General features: G+C 30.9%; 2 long non-coding RNA genes across 2 annotated transcripts; both read right to left on the bottom strand.

The window, feature by feature from the left end:
* Positions 1–2,466: 2,466 nt before the first annotated feature.
* On the bottom strand, positions 2,467–15,781 carry LOC140048051 (uncharacterized). The gene is made up of 3 exons (XR_011845041.1): positions 15,668–15,781; positions 4,342–4,526; positions 2,467–2,532 (listed from the first exon to the last, which is right to left on the bottom strand). It is a non-coding gene; the product is annotated as an uncharacterized lncRNA (long non-coding RNA).
* A 583-nt stretch (positions 15,782–16,364) lies between these two features.
* On the bottom strand, positions 16,365–18,112 carry LOC140048049 (uncharacterized). The gene is made up of 3 exons (XR_011845039.1): positions 17,751–18,112; positions 17,313–17,422; positions 16,365–17,038 (listed from the first exon to the last, which is right to left on the bottom strand). It is a non-coding gene; the product is annotated as an uncharacterized lncRNA (long non-coding RNA).

Genomic DNA, 18,112 nt, shown 5'->3' with positions numbered 1-18,112 from the left:
GTGAAATTGTTTGTTTTTTTTGGTCAATACAAACAACAACAATTGCTGCTAAATATTGTGGTAAATAATCAAATTATCATTATTAATAAATGAGTAGAACAAAATAGAATGGTTTACCACAGCATATCTATAGAATGTTAGCCTATTACACTAGCAAATCCCTGCACATTTACCTTATTTTGCAATGCTACTGGTGTCCCATGCTGAATGAGACAAGTCACTATTTCTAAGGTAGGTGTATATACACTCAACAGATGTAAATGTAATAGAGTGTCACCACGCTGGAAAGGAATCACAATAAAGTTTATAAATACTGACAACAAACATTATGTAAAATTGTTTGTTTTTTTTTTCAATACAAACAACAACAATTGCTACTAAATATTGTGGTAAATAATCATAATTATCATTATTAATAAATGAGTAGAACAAAATAGAATGGTTTACCACATCATATCTATAGAATGTTAGCCTATTACACTAGCAAATCCCTGTACATTACCTTATTTTGCAATGCTACTGGTGCCCCATGCTGAATGAGACACGTCACTATTTCTGAGGTAGAGTGTCCATGCCTCAGATATGAATGTGATGGAGTGTTACCATACTGGAAAGGAATCATAATAAAGTTTATAAATACTGACAACAGACATTATGTAAAATTGTTTGTTTTTTTTTTCAATACAAACAACAACAATTGCTACTAAATATTGTGGTAAATAATCATAATTATCATTATTAATAAATGAGTAGAACAAAATAGGATGGTTTACCACATCATATCTATAGAATGTTAGCCTATTACACTAGCAAATCCCTGTACATTACCTTATTTTGCAATGCTACTGGTGCCCCATGCTGAATGAGACACGTCACTATTTCTAAGGTAGGTGCAGTATATACACGATCCCTCAGATATGAATGTAATGGAGTGTCACCATCCTGGAAAGGAATCACAATAAAGTTTATAAATACTGACAACAGACATTATGTGAAATTGTTTGTTTTTTTTGTCAATACAAACAACAACAATTGCTACTAAATATTATGGTAAATAATCATAATTATCATTATTAATAAATGAGTAGAACAAAATAGAATGGTTTACCACAGCATATCTATAGAATGTTAGCCTACTACACTAGCAAATCCCTGTACATTTACCTTATTTTGCAATGCTACTGGTGCCCCATGCTGAATGAGACAAGTCACTATTTCTAAGGTAGGTGCAGTATATCCACGATCCCTCAGATATGAATGTAATGGAGGGTCACCAAACTGGAAAGGAATCATAATGAAGTTTATAAATACTGACAACAGACATTATGTGAAATTGTTTGTTTTTTGTCAATACAAACAACAACAATTGCTGCTAAATATTGTGGTAAATAATCATAATTATCATTATTAATACATGAGTAGAACAAAATAGAATGGTTTACCACATTATTAATAATATAATATTTCGAATACTCCAGACAGCTGAGGCTTGCCATACCCATCAGTGTGTATTTATATTATTATTTTTAGCCTAATGTGGTTAATCAGTGCATGCAGGTTATACCCCTATCATCAGTGTGTATTTATATTATTATTTTTAGCCTAATGTGGTTAATCAGTACATGCAGGTTATACCTCCATCATCAGTGTGTATTTATATTATTATTTTTAGCCTAATGTGGTTAATCAGTACATGCAGGTTTATACCTCCATCATCAGTGTGTATAATGTGGTTAATCAGTATATGCAGGTTATACCTCCATCATCAGTGTGTATTTATATTATTATTTTTAGCCTAATGTGGTTAATCAGTACATGCAGGTTATACCTCCATCATCAGTGTGTATTTATATTATTATTTTTAGCCTAATGTGGTTAATCAGTATATGCAGGTTATACCTCCATCATCAGTGTGATAATGCAAAAGAATTGTAATTCATTAAGTAAAAAAGCTTTAAACTATTAAATAAAATTACATCCTCTATAATTTTAAACTTTAATGAAAAGAATTTCTTCTTTGATAATATTATAAAAATATATCTGTTTTTATACCTTATTGATAGATTTCAGAAGACCTGGTTGCGTCTTACAGATTTGTTTAATTGTTTTCAAATCATTCCTTGACCAAGCTTCTTCCAAAAGTTTCCTGTCAAAATGTAAGAAATAATCCATTTATACCCGTGTATTTATTGAGAATGATTGATGGAAATTATTAGAAATAATTTTGGATTTTATAATCTTTTAAGAATTTTGAAGTATTTTTCTCAAAAGAATATCTTAAAATCAAAGTGTTTTCTTTTTGTTTGAACTATAAATTCTGATTATAAAGTATGTCAATATAACTATTCAAACATTTTAATTTGTTTTTAATAGTTACATATTTCAATAATATCAACACATATTGGAGCTGGTTATTTTTGTTTGAAATAATTGTTAAAAACGTACCTTTCCATTGCAAAAATACAGTGTCTTCATTTAACAATTATTAATGCCGATAGCTTCTAGTGTAAAAGTAAGACTACACATTCTCTTCTGAAAATATGAATGTAAAACATAATTCCATCAGACAGAAACCTTTGCATTAAATGAATGAAAGATGACCTGTATGCTGGTGTTACTGCATGAAGATGACTCCTGTATGCTGGTGTTACTGAATGAAGATGACCTGTATGCTGGCGTTACTGAATGAAGATGACATGTATGCTGGTGTTACTGAATGAAAGATGACCTGTATGCTGGTGTTACGTCTGCATGAAGATGACCTGTATGGTGATACTGAATAAAGATGACCTGCATGCTGGCGTTACTGAATGAAGATGACCTGTATGTCTGCATATTACTGAATGAAGATGACCTGTATAAATGCTGGTGTTACTGAATGAAGATGAGATGTATGCTGGTGTTACTGCATGCAGATGACTCCTGTATGCTGGTGTTACTGAATGAAGATGACCTGTATGCTGGCGTTACTGAATGAAGATGACCTGTATGCTGGTGTTGCTGAATGAAGATGACCTGTATGCTGGCGTTACTGAATGAAGATGACCTGTATGCTGGTGTTACTGAATGAAGATGACCTGTGTGCTGGCGTTACTGAATGAAGACGACCTGTATGCTGGTGTTACTACATGAAGATGACCTGTATGCTGGCGTTACTGAATGAAGACGACCTGTATGCTGGTGTTACTGAATGAAGATGACTTGTATGCTGGCGTTACTGAATGAAGATTATTATTTTGTTCATAATAATTGATTGAAAGATCAACAACTGGAAACATTGTTTTGTGGATTCATTTTCCCAAACGGCAATTATGACTTTTCTTTAATTAATACACAACAAATGGCTCCCATTCAGTTTGGCCGCTATACTTTACACCCTAAAAAAACGGCAAAAACATCCCTCTAGGCAATTGTGAGTATCAGAAAAACGTATCAGTTATTTGGTTAATAATTTGGTTAATCTCTCTCTAGGCTGGGTGTCAGGGAGGGGCCGCCAAGGGCCCCCGGTGGGGGTCCAGATGGCGAAGCCCCTTGAAGCAACGCGTTCTAGCGTCTTTTGAGGCAATTTTAATCAGATTTAGGGTAGCCACTTTTTCCATTTTTCATAATGCATAAATAAAATACTGTGTGCAAAAAACTGATGCGCAATAATTGTGTCAATCCATTTTTTCAATTTTAAAAAGAAGTGACCTTTAAAGTTCAAAATATGCCTATATTTATTGGGTAAATTGTAGCATAGAAATCAAGGGGTCTAGAGCCTGTAACTGTACAGTAACTAACACTTTTTAAAGTCAAAGTTCAAACTACGACTAAAGTCCGGTTTAAGAATACGGGCGTATCACTGTACTATCAGGCTAATACACCTTTTTTTATTTTCATGTCAGACATGTTTCGTTCAATATATACTTAGTACTACAAGATATTCAGCAGCCTAACTTCTGTGACCTTTGTACTCTCCAACAACAGACATTAGTACGTTTGATATTAACATTTTAACACAAGTTTATTGAACAATTTATGTGCTATTAAATGAAAAGCCTGAAATGAAAGGTAAGTGATAACATAGGCAGAATTTGAGCAAAAGATAGTGATCACCCTTGTAGTGTTCACCAAGATTACCTTTTAAGCCTCTGAATTTCGAATTAAAATCTGTAATTTTATTGTATTGCAATTTTTGCTGTAAAAATAAAATAGTTGAGAAACACTTCAATGGATGCAACTGGGTTGCCATGAACCAACATTTCCAAACAAAGTATTGCTATTCCTGTAATTGTCATAAAACAAAGCACAATTCTGTAAAGTTAAATTAAATATTCTGTTAAAATAATATAAAAAACTCACACTACAACTGAATCTGAACAACAGAATTGTTGGTACCCTACTCTGGAAACAATCCTCCATCCACTGGTAAATCAGTCTGACTAACAGCTCTACATCAACAGACGCTACTTGACTATAATAAGGTGTTTATAATTGTCACTGCTTCTGTGCGTCACATGACTTCCCAATCAGTCTTGCATACCAGCCTATTAAATAGAAAATATAAATCGTGTTTACCTATCTATCGTTTGCAAACTTAATATAAACAAAGATAGTGTTAGGAAGATATCATAATTCCTATTCAACCAATGTAAACGAACAAATTATGGGCGGAGCCAGTACCATATACAAAGAGTTACGACATTGGGTTAAACTTAAAAGTCATGTGATATACAGATCAAATTGTGTCAAAATTATCTCCATTAACCCATGTAAAGTATAGATTAGGAGCAACAAAATACTTTAAACGTTTTCTTATATTTAAAAAAATGTAATTCAGTGTTCTCCCCAGGCCCTTGAAGCGTCACCGTATCGTGACGCTTGGGTTCTCTGCCGTGACGCTTTACGGTCGGCTGTGACGCTTAAAACCTTATCCGTGACGCTTAAAAATATCAACCACAACCTTTCTAAAAATGGATTAATAACAGGCAGGTACTTTCTAGAGCTGAGGCATGCATAAAGTGCCCAATGCATACGAGACACGTGACATGACCACTAGACGAAAAACAAAAGACTGCGTAACAAAATGTTACTGCGACTGAGACGCACTTTCATCGGCCGCCACCGAGAGATGTAAACTCATGTTTTGTTCCTGCCATGTTCCTCTTTCGATCTCTAGTATTGGCTGTTGCCTGAATCGTTTAAAATGCGGTAACTTGTATATTGTAAATAAAGTTAAAATAATGATTGTATATTTTCTTGTAAAAATGTTATGTGCATTAACAAATAAATTATTAATGATATTTTCAATACCACACTGAATTAATTGACTCTCTATGGATTGGTAAAATTTAATTACTCTTTCGTCGGTTACGTATGCACACACCATAAAAAATAATTAAATTGCTAGGCGCAATTCATTTGCTAGCTGCATCGATCATACATTTGCATTCCAATCAAGAAGGCTACGATTGTTCTGCTGTTTGCTAGCGCGCTATGAAGTGTCCTTTCCTCAAATGAAATGGGAAATAGAATTTAGAGATGAAATTATTGACAGGAATGAAATATGGAATAGAAAAGTATGTAGAATGAAACACATCGTAAAAGTAGCTCAATTTAATTTTAAGTTGTTACATCGAATCCTTATATGTAAAAAAATACTAAAAAGATGGAAATTATCCACAACAGACAAATGTAATAAGTGTAAAAATCATATAGAAAATGAAGAACACTTATTAATTGCATGTAAAACTATTCAACCAGTCTGGAAAAAGCTTAAAGATATGCTGGTTCAGTGTCTTCCAAATGAGGTTACAGTACAGCAAGACTTCCCAAAGTGGGTTAATGTAATTTTGGGAACAACAAACAAACTTGTAAACGAATTAATTTCAGTTTTTACATTTTGTATATAAATCCTCCATAATATATAAAGAACTAGAAACGACAGAAAAAAAAAGAATCTGCAAATATTTGGGGTCTATTTAAAAATGAAATTATAAACCTCATATCTAATGACTATTCGTATGACTTTTATACTGCTGATCAGAAATGGAAAAATAGTAAAGACAAGATATTTGACTTATTGAATAATTAAAATATATATGTGCTGGAGATCTCTCTCCCTACGATTTACAATTGTATTTTATATTTGTGTGACATATGCTGTATAAGTTTTAATATAAATGTGTAGCCCTTTTTTATTTCAAGTGATTTTAAATGTAACCCTTGATTATGTTTCTAGACAATTTTAATAATTTATATGAAATCCGCAATATTCAGCATGCTTGTATATATATGTAGGTCATAAGTAAATGTTTTTAATAATTGTAAATTTTTTTTTTATTCACTTTTAAATATACTATGTCATTAAAATAAAACAAGTTTTAACAATAATCACAAATATGTACGCGTCACTTGCATGTGACAAGAAAAATGGAGAACATGACCTTTGTTTTTAATTTTTACTGCAAACTGAAATAAAAGTGGGACGAGCCCATAAAAGACAAAAAAATGAAGTGTCCTTTCCGGCCAACTAAAGGTGTCCTACTAACTAGTCGGGCTGTATTTCATCGGGAACTAATCCCCCTTATCGGGTATATTTACCGGCGGAAAAAGTAGGCTACAGTACGATCATTCTGCAGTTTGCTAGCGCGCTAAGTGTCATTTCCGGCCAACTAGAGTTGTTCTACTGACGAGTAGGCCTATTTTTTGTCATTGGGGACTTCCCCCTGACGTTTGTAATGAACGCAAAAAATGTTTCTTATTGCGTATGTTTACCCGCGGAAAAAGTAGGCTACGATCGTTTTGCTGTTTGCTAACGCGCTATGAAGTGTCATTTCCGGCCAATTAGAGTTGTCCTACTGATGAGTAGGCCTTTTTTAAAATTGGGGACTTCCCCCTGACATTCGTAATGAACGAAAAATTGTTTTCTTATCGCGTAAAAGTAGGTAGTGCACTATAAGTGTCGTTTCCGACCAAACTAGAGGTGTCATTCAGCATGAATTTCCGGCCATCTAGGGTGTCAATTACCAAAAATCGGGGGACGGAAGCATGACGCTTGATGTGAATCCTGGGGAGAACACTGGAAGTACTTGCGGCAAAGAATAAATAATTGGGCTAGTACATTATAAGATTTATTGATGATTGAAAGAAAGAAAGAAAGAAAATAATAAAGGCAAATAATAAAGGCAAATTATTACAAATGAAATGATGAACGAGTCTTGGAAATTTAAAGATGTATTGTCCCTTTGACCAATTCAAAACAAATATTTAAAAAAAGATTTCCGAAAAAAGTGGTTCATTTCGAAGTATCATAATAGTTATTAAACTTTCACCAAAAATTAGTCGGAAAAAATTCAATCATTTAACTGAAATACAGATGTTTTTTTGTTCAAAAAATAACTTTGACTTCCAGTCAAAGTTTTCGATCAAAACACATCTTATAATGCAACGCGCATGTCTGGCTACTCGCTGTATGCATAATCATGAAACTTCCTCTCGATCTGTGTGAGAACACCTTCTCAACCGTGACGAGTTGTAAACAATCCTAATTAGCATCATGCATAATGGTTTGAAATCTTTGTTTATCTTTCGCTCGCGACGATTTTCCAGACGAAATGTAATCAAATTAATTTACCTGTTAATTACGCAAAATTGTTGTTTTTGGCTAAAATTTTTGACTTAAAGTGTATAACTTTAATATTACTTTGATATGGCCAATTTAAATTTAGAATATTTTGACCTTCATTTTTTTGTGTTTCAAGGGACAATACATCTTTAATAAAGTTGGTGGAGCAGTTTGTGTTAAAAACACAGAGCCATAAAGAGGGATGAATATGTGTGTTATATGACTTGATTTATCACAACTTGCATGTAGCATTTATTTTTTTGTTCATTATAAAAAATACATATAGGCTACCGAATCAAGACCATTAATAAAATAAATTACTAAAATATAAACAGAATCTAACGCCCGTATTCTTAAACCGGACTTTAGTCGTAGTTCGAAGTTCGACTTGAAAAAGTCGTAGTTCGAGCTATTACTTCAAATTCGATTAAAAAACGAAGTAGTCGAAGTTTGCAGTTCGACTTAATGAAGTCGAGCTTTTAGTCGAGTTGCACACGTCTGGGTAACAAAGGCTATACATTGGCCAATGACAAGAGAGTATTTGAGGAGCAGACGAAATTTTGCGCATTGATATCACTTTCCATTTCTTACAACACTTTTTACGCATCAGGACTATATACATGAAAAATAATTTTAATCGTTAATTATAAGAACAAGATCAGTATTAATTTAACAGTGAAGTATATTTGATTAACAACAAATAAAATCTTCAAAATATATTTAGGAACCACGGCGGTACGGTAACTTTTATATTTTCTAGGCCCCCAACAAAGTATGATCGCGACGAACCACGCACTTCATAGCGTGACAAGAAAGCGCTAGGCCCCCTAAACATTCCATCGCGTGGTGAATTGCCGCATCTCCCATTGTCGCTATGGCGTGACGTAGCTCAAGTCGGACTTGCGCGAAGAAAATAATGTAATTTGTATACAGTTCTAAATAAAGATTATTTTCATTATTATAACTTATACCAATGTATATTTAATTAAGCTAATATAAATATAGATATTTCATTCTTCAATATCTGGCCAATATAACAACTCAATGACTGTTACGTTTTTTATAAACATCGTTTAAAAACCATTTAGTCGACCATTTAGCCTGCCTCCTTCAGGACTAAAAAAATCGATCAAAATCCGTCTCGATTTAGTCGAGGTTAGCCTGAATTAGTCGGCGATTTAGTTGAAGTTCGGTTTATGAATTAAAATGACGTCATTTTTTTAGTTTTAGCTCGAACTACGACTAAAGTCCAGTTTAAGAATACGGGCGTAAGCATTATTTCATAGATCTAAAAATAATGCATGAACTACAGGAAAACGCTATACAAAATAAACAAATGGCTTCTAATCATTCAATGTTGTAACTCTTTATATATCTCTGGGCTGAGCCATTTACTCAATTTAAAGGACACCTTGCACATTGAGTAGGTAAATGTAAAGTAATTCTATAAGAAATAGGATAACATGTAGAATTAAAACTGTAAAATAAAGATTCACAAATTACCAATAATAATAATGTTAGCTTTATAAAAAAAAGTGCAAATTAATAATATGTTGTGCTTTAGGATAATAATGTGTGTTTTGAAGGAATTGTTTAGGTATAAAAAACAATTTTCACTAAAGGCTAATTAGGGAGACTCCGTTTGGTTAGTAGAGGCCTACTATGCCATTTTATATTGTGATAATAGTATTGATAATATTATTTATTGGCCTATAAACTGGTTAATTATTGGTAAGGTATATCAAGAAGGAAAAAATAAATCCATGGGAAGGGCAATCCTACTTCACATTAATTTTATTTTTTTATTTATCATTGCATAATGAAACAAAAACTACTATCTATCTCACTATTTTAATTGTGAGCAGCTACATCATCTTATTGCCTTACTTAATTTTTATCAGTTTTCTTCCAATTTACTCAAACAAGTATCTTTCAGACATATGAATTTATTTTTCATTTTGAAAAAGTCATCATATTCAAATGTTTAAATAAACGCGAGTTGCGTAAAATAAAAACTAACCATCAACTAAACTGTTTACAATGCTATTACGGTCAAATGTTGACGCTTGTTGAACGGTAGAAATACCCCTTTGATCGACTGAAATGGATTAAGCCTACGGCTATGCTGTTCGTACAATTGCACATAATAGTATGTGTGTGTTACAATGCATTGTGCAATAGCCTAACTCATTACCATGACAAGTTCAAATCTAGTTTTTATTATAAATAATTGCTATAAAATGCTTAAAAAATCATTTTGCAATTGTTAATTAATCTGTCTACTGTAAGTAAGTTCTCAGACATATTATTATTAATTTGGTTTGAATTAGATTTTTATTGGCTGCAATTATGTAATCCTTTCTGATAGTGGGATTAAAAACAGGTATTCTCAATTAATACAAGTCAAAGTTCATTATAACATTTATACAGAAATCCAGGGTAAAAATTGTTATTAAAAAAAATTAATTGATTAGTTTGTTTTGTTTGTTTATTGAGTTCCTGTTATACAATTGTTTATAGATAATCTTTACCATAGATTTAATATTAACATTGTTATTAATGATTAGTTTGTTTTGATTATTGAGTTCATGTTATACAATTGTTATCAGATAATCTTAAACCATAGATTTAATATTAACATTGTTATTAATGATTAGTTTGTTTTGATTATTGAGTTCATGTTATACAATTGTTATCAGATAATCTTTTCTTTACCATAGATTTAATATTAACATTGTTATTAATGATTTGTTTGTTTTGTTTATTGAGTTCCTGTTATACAATTGTTTATAGATTTCTTTACCATAGATTTAATATTAACATTGTTATTAATGATTTGTTTGTTTTGATTATTGAGTTCCTGTTATACAATTGTTTATAGATAATCTTAAACCATAGATTTTAATATTAACATTGTTATTAATGATTTGTTTGTTTTGTTTATTGAGTTCCTGTTATACAATTGTTTATAGATAATCTTTACCATAGATTTAATATTAACATTGTTATTAATGATTTGTTTGTTTTGATTATTGAGTTCCTGTTATACAATTGTTTATAGATAATCTTTACCATAGATTTAATATTAACATTGTTATTAATGATTTGTTTGTTTTGATTATTGAGTTCCTGTTACAGGGAACATTTTCGCCAGTGTAGCGTAGCAAAAAGCTATACAAAACAACCTTATTGCTACACATTTTGAAAATTGTGTAGCAAACAATACTATACAAAACTATATTTCTCGACCTAAAAATCAGTTTGATTAGCAATATTGCTAAACAAAATTTTTAAATGAAAATTTTCCCTGTGTTATACAATTGTTTATAGATAATCTTTACCATAGATTTAATATTAACATTGTTATTAATGATTTGTTTGTTTTGATTATTGAGTTCCTGTTATACAATTGTTTATAGATAATCTTAAACCATAGATTTAATATTAACATTGTTATTAATGATTTGTTTGTTTTGATTATTGAGTTCCTGTTATACAATTGTTTATAGATAATCTTAAACCATAGATTTTAATATTAACATTGTTATTAATGATTTGTTAGTTTTTATTATTGAGTTCCTGTTATACAATTGTTATCAGATAATCTTTACCATAGATTTAATATTAACATTGTTATTAATGATTTGTTTGTTTTGATTATTGAGTTCCTGTTATACAATTGTTTATAGATAATCTTTACCATAGATTTAATATTAACATTGTTATTAATGATTTGTTTGTTTTGATTATTGAGTTCCTGTTATACAATTGTTTATAGATAATCTTTACCATAGATTTAATATTAACATTGTTATTAATGATTTGTTAGTTTTGATTATTGAGTTCATGTTATACAATTGTTTATAGATAATCTTTACCATAGATTTAATATTAACATTGTTATTAATGATTTGTTTGTTTTGATTATTGAGTTCCTGTTATACAATTGTTTATAGATAATCTTTACCATAGATTTAATATTAACATTGTTATTAATGATTTGTTTGTTTTGATTATTGAGTTCCTGTTATACAATTGTTTATAGATAATCTTAAACCATAGATTTTAATATTAACATTGTTATTAATGATTTGTTTGTTTTGATTATTGAGTTCCTGTTATACAATTGTTTATAGATAATCTTAAACCATAGATTTTAATATTAACATTGTTATTAATGATTTGTTTGTTTTGTTTATTGAGTTCCTGTTATACAATTGTTTATAGATTTCTTTACCATAGATTTAATATTAACATTGTTATTAATGATTTGTTTGTTTTGATTATTGAGTTCCTGTTATACAATTGTTTATAGATAATCTTTACCATAGATTTAATATTAACATTGTTATTAATGATTTGTTTGTTTTGATTATTGAGTTCCTGTTATACAATTGTTTATAGATAATCTTTACCATAGATTTAATATTAACATTGTTATTAATGATTTGTTTGTTTTGATTATTGAGTTCCTGTTATACAATTGTTTATAGATAATCTTTATTAACATTGTTATTAATGATTTGTTTGTTTTGTTTTATTGAGTTCCTGTTATACAATTGTTTATAGATAATCTTTACCATAGATTTAATATTAACATTGTTATTAATGATTTGTTTGTTTTGATTATTGAGTTCCTGTTATACAATTGTTTATAGATAATCTTTACCATAGATTTAATATTAACATTGTTATTAATGATTTGTTAGTTTTGATTATTGAGTTCATGTTATACAATTGTTTATAGATAATCTTTACCATAGATTTAATATTAACATTGTTATTAATGATTTGTTTGTTTTGATTATTGAGTTCCTGTTATACAATTGTTTATAGATAATCTTTACCATAGATTTAATATTAACATTGTTATTAATGATTTGTTTGTTTTGATTATTGAGTTCCTGTTATACAATTGTTTATAGATAATCTTAAACCATAGATTTTAATATTAACATTGTTATTAATGATTTGTTTGTTTTGATTATTGAGTTCCTGTTATACAATTGTTTATAGATAATCTTAAACCATAGATTTTAATATTAACATTGTTATTAATGATTTGTTTGTTTTGTTTATTGAGTTCCTGTTATACAATTGTTTATAGATTTCTTTACCATAGATTTAATATTAACATTGTTATTAATGATTTGTTTGTTTTGATTATTGAGTTCCTGTTATACAATTGTTTATAGATAATCTTTACCATAGATTTAATATTAACATTGTTATTAATGATTTGTTTGTTTTGATTATTGAGTTCCTGTTATACAATTGTTTATAGATAATCTTTACCATAGATTTAATATTAACATTGTTATTAATGATTTGTTTGTTTTGATTATTGAGTTCCTGTTATACAATTGTTTATAGATAATCTTTATTAACATTGTTATTAATGATTTGTTTGTTTTGTTTTATTGAGTTCCTGTTATACAATTGTTTATAGATAATCTTTACCATAGATTTAATATTAACATTGTATTCTAATGTTAAACAAAGATAATAAATAGAACACACAGCAGTTTATAACTCTCTGTACTATTACCATTTTGGTTATATTTACACAGAGTGATAATAAAATGAAATATTAACATTGTTATTAATAATAACAACTGAAATTGCTTGACATGAAGAGCAAAGGAAAAATTAAAATTTGAAAAAATATTAATCTAAATGCAGGTGAAAGGTCAATTTGACAATGATAATGATTAAATTGATTGTCAATGATGTAAGGAATACTTGTGAACATGTAGAAGCACATATTGGATCTATAATCTTTATTTTAAAATGTTTACAACATTCTTTCTATGTTGTAATAACACATGGATTGATATTGATATGTAGTTATTTGTAACAACAATTACTGGACTTTAATACAACTTATAAACCACCCAAGAAAACTGCCTGGTTAGATTACTCATTGTTAGATTCCAATATTTCAGTCCAAACTTGTGTCCGCAGAAATTAAACTGTAGATTACTATAGTCTGTCAGTGAGTTACTGTACCACTAGTATAGTAGAAATGCCAAAGTTTTAGATCTTAAGAGGTCACCAATGGTGCAATAGCCCACCCAGGACTTCAATTCAATTCAACAAGCATTTATTCCATCAAATGCCATACAAATAATACATAGCAAATGCAACCTAGAAGAAATAAATACAAATCACACACAAACTAATATTGTGGAGGAGAATTTTGGAAAGAAAAGTGGTCGGCTGTGCAGTGAGTGATGGGATTGGCTATGTATGTTCCTCATTAGGTTTTTGTGGTATCAAATTGTGCAACAGCTTCTCTTGTGCAATTTAATTAGGCTGTTTAACTTTATTATTGTGCAAAGTCATTGCACTATTATTTACAATTGTAGCAGGGAATTCCTCAAAATAACTGGAACCCACAAATCTCAAAACGTTCAATCCGACTTTCCCTCCGATAACCAAGTCTCCGAGAAACACATATATAGGATGGATCTGAGACCCGATTTTCTTCGATTTTTAAATAATAGAAAGTTTTGAATAGTTTGTTATGATAGGATATATAAGGCGATATCTGTTATATTACATAGCCAACAACAAGTAGAATATCTGCTGGGTCTGGTAGCTAGGCTAGGCCTCCTTTTTTTATTGTATGTAAACAAGCTGCATAGACACCTTACCTTGCGAAGAATAATATACAGATACAGTAATTACTGATTCCTTGGCAATAAAATAATCACTAGCCTAGGTCGTTTAAATAATAACAGAAGAATTTCCACCAATAAGCCTATACATTAATATTATCATAATCAGGTAGGTCGAATAAATAATAATTCGTCTTCTTCGTGCCGAATCACCGGATGTTCACCGCGTCGCGCGCATACTGAGTTACTACTGTGAGTATTAACCAATCACAAACGGTCTTTCATCACATCTAGGGAGGACTAATAACAAATGAAGGCGCTATGTATGCATAGTTTAAATAGTTTAGTTGCTTAATTTCTTCAAGCAAGTTCCGTGGCGCAGTACATGAGGCGTTGTCTTGCGATGGAATGACAATTTCATCGCGAGTTCAAGACCCAGTAGATGACGCGAGTGTTGCCACACAAAAATTACACAGTCAATATCATCGTACTCGAGAATTTGTAAATATAAATGCATTTTGAAATTTTAAATGCGTGTGCGCTGCGCGCGTAATTTCTTGTGAAACATGCCATTTTTAATCCGTAGAAAGTTTTCCCTTGATATGACTTAAATTTTGTCAAAGTGCCAATACTAAATGACTTTTGGTTTTTAATCTATGATCAATCATTGAAATTCATAAAATAACGCACAATTACATGATGTTATAAGCACTTAAAAAGGACAATTATTGCCTTACACTGCAATTTTAAGTATGACCAATTTTTTTCACAAAGAGAAAATCAACATTTTTATAAAAATTGTAAACCATATAATAAAATAGTTGATTATTCAGTTTAAAAAATCATTCTTTTAAAATTGTATAACTATTGCAAACTACCACCCATTTATATCCTAATTGTGGGATCTGGGTCTATGGAGGAAAAAACTATTTAATTGTTTCCTCTATGACTGATCCGAAATGTCCCTGATTCTAATAATTACATAAATAATATTGTTTGTTACAGTAGGTAAGATAGTCTCAGTATAAACATGGCAATCAATAGGTAAGATAGTCTCAGTATCAACATGGCAATCAATAGGTACAGTAAGATAGTCTCAGTATAAACATGGCAATCAAAAGGTAAGATAGTCTCAGTATCAACATGGCAATCAATAGGTAAGATAGTCTCAGTATTAACATGGCAATCAAAAGCTAATTTAAAGACAGCAAACCACAATTAAAAAGAATTAATAAGACATTTAAAACAGCATTTATTCTCACACAACATATCTGTTGGATTATAAACCAAAATATGTTTTGGCTACTGTTTGTTGTATGAACCATTGTGTTGTATTATTACGGACTAGCTTTAAACCAGACTGTTTAAACCTTCATACAACAAGCTCTACTAGCTTAAAAGTCAAATTACTATAATGAAATTTAAAAAATATATAACTCACATCACACTAATGAATTCATAAATAATGTTAACCATAAAATTACATCATTTGTCTGGAAAAGAATCCTCCATTCACTGGTCCAGCAATGGGATTGTCCGCTACCAGCCTATAAGGTGTTTATTGTAATGCAAAGTGCCAACACCCTCTTTGCCGCGTTCTGTGCATCACCTGACTTCCTAAATCAGTCTTGCATGTCAGCCTATTCAATAGAAAATAAAAGATTTTATATAACAGATAGGCCGTGGGCTGAACACTGAAAAGTGGCTTAGTTTTTGAGTTTCGTGGTGACCCTCTGGCAGCTACCTCATCTTTTGTAGAATTGTTCTACACATATATCATATCATAAAAACCAAACTCGCCAGTGAAAAAAGTTGCACATTAATTAATTAGAACGATTTTAAGATTATTAATTAAAAACATGCGCCCTCTATTGCCAAAATGTAAAACTCCCTATTCTTTTGCATTATACAATATCTATGTTTGCCAATAGAGGGCGCATTTTTATAAATTAAATAAGCTCACAATACTGTACCTGTCTGTATAGTAATACAGTAGTAAGACATAGCAGTACCACAGATACTGTATTATATTACATTGGAAGTTGTTGATTTTGTATCAAAACGTTATAAATTATAAAATAGAGTGGAAACGTGATTGAAAAGGATTATTTTATTTCAATTTTAAAGAACAAACATAAAGATGATTTTTATGTCAATGTATTGTGTGTATAATAATTGTAAAATACTATAGACAACCTTTATTTATATACTCATCACATTTATTAGAGACTTGGTAACATAAATACTATATACCAAGTTACAATTATCACAAAATTAATAAATTTGACTTGGATATTGCATATATTATTACAGGATATTCTATTTGGCAAATAATGAAATTTGGTTATCTTTAATGATTCTCTGCTCAATAACATTTTGACAGAAGATGTTATACGATTGACAGTACAGATCCACTTCTGGGTTTTCAGTTCGACTGTAGCGTCTACATACACTTGTGTATTTTAAGTAGCACGATCGGTGATACTTAGCTTCAATAGCTACCAAATCTTTATCGTGGATTTTTAACAGCATTTCTTGATCCTTTTTTAGCGTTTCTGCTGTTTTTAAACATCCTCCATCAATGGTCTCACACTGCACCAACTTCTCCACTCTGCGCTTTCTTGAATGTTGTTAGTTGCATATTGTACACGCTTACAAATAATACATATCGGTGGCAACACATGTGCACGATCAACACGTGGACGGTCTTCAGGCATCATAGATCGCAAAAGAATCTTGGAAGCTTGTGCTGTGTTGTGTTCATCACCTGCAATTTCCTCAACATTTGGACTAGGTTCCAAAACTTCTTGTGCTTTGAAAGAATAGTGTTCAATAATTAATATTTATTGTTACAGTGTCTATGTGACCAGATACTAAATTACAATGACAGTTAAAGGAGTAGGAATGAAACTAAAGGATGAATTTAGGAATAATAAAGGCAAGTTGCCGATGAATGAACACATTTTACCAGTTGAGTACAGTTATACTTTTCACAGATATTTTCTTTTCCTTTCATTTTTATTCGCTTAGATGCCTTGGCAATAGGTGCTTGACATTATTATTATTATATATATTCTGAAACTTACCTTTCCACTTTAAGTCCCGTGCTTCAGCTCGTTTAATCTTAGTAATAATAATATTGCAGAAGTTGGAATAACACTCAGTGTGGTATCCAGGAATCCCACCACTTTTAATCCTACAAAAAAACAATGTAACAACAACACTGTGTTATTTGAATATCTAGTATGTAGACAGTTGACAATACCAAAAGAATCGGACATTACAATCGGAATTCATAGTCTAAGGCCCTAGGCTCCGATTCGGAATTCTAGCTAGAAACTTCTACTAGGTATAGACTAGACCTAGCCTAGCCTAGCCTAAAGTAGAGGCCAGCATAGCCTTCTTGCCTCGCTTTCGATCGGCGTTAATTTGCTTTAGCTAGCTACACTAGCGTATAAATCGATATAAAGCTATAAGCGAACAATCTAGCATAGTTTTAAAATACAGACAAAGAAAATGCTAACCTTTTTCTTGACCTAGACGTCAAACTAGCAGTGCTAGTAGACGGTCCTTCTTCGTCTTCGTCGGCGGTAGTACTACTACTACTAGGTAGGAGTAGTGTACTGTTAGTGGCCTCATATTCTTCGAACACGAAGGATGATGCAATTTTACTTTTCAGGGCAATTCAGAACCTTCCAACGTGAGCAGCATTCTTTAAATTTCGCATAACCTTTCCCAGTTAATTTTACTAGTTTTCCTTTGGAATTTGATACGTGCATACAGCAATAATCTGGAGTATTTTCCTCATCTTCTTCCTCTAAAAACGTTTGTTTATCATCCGACGCAGCCATGTTTCTGTATTGACGCGATGAACCGAGCCACACGG

This window comes from Antedon mediterranea, chromosome 4 (genome assembly GCF_964355755.1).
Source record: "Antedon mediterranea chromosome 4, ecAntMedi1.1, whole genome shotgun sequence".
NCBI classification, from domain to species: domain Eukaryota; kingdom Metazoa; phylum Echinodermata; class Crinoidea; order Comatulida; family Antedonidae; genus Antedon; species Antedon mediterranea.
Note: the sequence above shows the minus strand (reverse complement) of the source record. Positions and strands in the feature narration are given on the sequence as shown.